The sequence below is a fragment of the Martes martes genome (assembly GCF_963455335.1).
Source record: "Martes martes genome assembly, chromosome: 10".
NCBI lineage: Eukaryota > Metazoa > Chordata > Mammalia > Carnivora > Mustelidae > Martes > Martes martes.
This window is the reverse complement of record NC_137898.1, coordinates 15,809,361-15,811,670: the sequence shown is the minus strand read 5'-3', so window position 1 is coordinate 15,811,670 and position 2,310 is coordinate 15,809,361. Positions and strand designations below refer to the sequence as shown.

The 2,310-nt window shown below is 42.6% G+C and overlaps 1 pseudogene across 1 annotated transcript; it reads left to right on the top strand.

The window, feature by feature from the left end:
• The first annotated feature begins 497 nt into the window (after positions 1 to 497).
• On the top strand, positions 498 to 1,446 carry LOC308350739 (olfactory receptor 4P4-like; annotated as a pseudogene). The gene has a single exon. The product of its transcript is annotated as an olfactory receptor 4P4-like (transcript).
• The last annotated feature ends 864 nt before the right edge of the window (positions 1,447 to 2,310 follow it).

The window sequence follows — 2,310 nt, the reverse complement described above, 5'->3', positions numbered from 1 at the left end:
TGTGTTCCACCATATATACATAAGTATCAGCAGAGTCACTCTTGGGTTATTATGAGTTAAAAGCTTGCAAAATGTTCATAAAAATTCCCAGAATTTAGTATGCTGTCATTAAACATCATTTGAATAATGATATCTGTCTTCCACCAGAAAGATTGTAAACATTAAGTGCAAAAATTCCTCTGTGATCTACATATTTTTTCATATAAAAATACTCCAGGGGCGCCTGAGTGGCTCAGTGGGTTAAAGCCTCTGCCTTCAGCTCAGGTCATGATCCCAGGGTCCTGGGATCAAGCCCCACATCGGTCTCTCTGCTCCGCAGGGAGCCTGCTTCCCCCTCTCTCTCTGCCGGCCTCACTGCCTACTTGTGATCTCTGTCTGTCAAATAAATAAATAAATAATCTTTAAAAAAAATACTCCAAATATTTAAAGTACTACTAAAAATGTCATATGTTCCATATCATTTCAGATGAATTAAGTTTCTGTTGTGTCTCAGGACTCACCTCAACCTCATGGAAAATCAGAACAATGTCACAGAATATGTTTATATGGGACTATGGGGAAATAAGCAACTAGAGTTACTCTTCTTTCTTTTGTTCGTGCTCTGCTATCTGGCTGTCCCAATGGGAAACTTCATCATCTTACTCACCATCACCTGCAGCCATCTAATCGAACAACCAATGTACTATTTTCTCTGTCATCTTTCCCTCATGGATCTCTGCTACACCTCCACTGTGGTCCCCAGGCTAATCAGGGACTTCGGTGCAGCAAGAAAAAACATTTCCTATAACAACTGTATGGCCCAGCTCTTCACTGCCCACTTGCTGGGGGGCGTGGAGATATTCATCTTGGTGTCCATGGCTTTAGACCGCTACGTTGCCATTGTCAAGCCCCTGCACTACATGGTCCTCATGAGCCGGCGGAGGTGTAACATGTTGGTCTTCACGGCCTAGGGTGTAGGTTTGTGGCACTCTGCCGCTCTATTGCTCACAGTACTCACTATACCTTTCTGTGGTCCTAATCAGATCAATCACTACATAAGTGATGTGAAGCCTCTTTTGAAACCGGTGTGCAAACATTCATGTTGTTAGTATCTTAGTGATTGCGAATTCAGGAATGGTGGTGGTTGTCATTTTTCTTGTCCTAGTGGTTTCTTACATTCTCATGTTATGCAATCTTAGGACACCCTCCTCAATAGGGAGACGCAAAGCTCTCTCCACCTGTAGCTCTCATATAATGGTGGTTGTTTTATTCTTTGTGCCCTGTATCTATACTTATGTTCTATCTGCCGGGAGTGAGAACAAGGATAAGGAAGTCTCTGTGTTTTACACTGTGATTGCCCCCATGCTGAATCCTCTCATCCAAACCCTGAGAAACATGGAGATGAAAATCGCCATGGGGAAGGTGTGGTCTAAAATGGCACATTCAGAATTCAAGTCAAGAGGCTGATTTTCATTGTGCTTTCAGTCATGTGTCCCCAGAGCATTGACCACTTGTGATCTCATAGAAAGCATATGAGCTCTCTTTGGGGAGCTGGACTAGAGAACCTCTGAAGTTGGTCTGAGCCAAAGAAGCAAGTCACTGTAATTCAGATTGCAATCTGCACTTTAAAGAGTCCAGTTAGTTCCAGGTGTGAGCACTTGGATTTGAGGAATTCAAGAAATGCCCTTCCACGGTTCATCTCTGATCAAATCACTCATCTCCCCCCAAAAACTATATGGATCCCTATTTTCCTTGGAACAAAATCCAACCTTCTCATATGTTTATCATAAATGTCCCCAAATTGGTTCAGCTCTAACTGGTACTATCAGAGGTCATCACACTGGAATAAAGTATGGTGTTACAATGACAGAATTTGGGGTCAGGGAGAGCTGGGTGACATAATGACTCAAAGTTTTTATCTCTGGGTTTTGGCAATTTGATTATGTGTTTCTATGAAATGGGGTAATATTATAGCTCATGAAGATATACTATCACTTGGACTAACACACATGAAGTTTTAACACAGCATAAGGCACATTGAAAAGCCAAGTTATGTAATTCCCTCTTTCCCTGTCTTTGCTCCTGTGTGTCCCTTCTCCTGGATGCTTTCACTCAGCTTCACTGGGTCCGTCTACATTCTCCAAACACACTCTACAATCTGTCAGCTTTATGGTTGTATATCAGCTCTCTCCTCTGCTTAGGATTCCCCACACCATGCTTGAGGGTCCATGTCTTTCCTATAATTCACACTGCTCATTTTTCCTATTCAGGAAGACTTGGCAGATCGAGCAGACTAGAAGTCATTCTGACTCCTGCCCTGTTCTTTTGTTG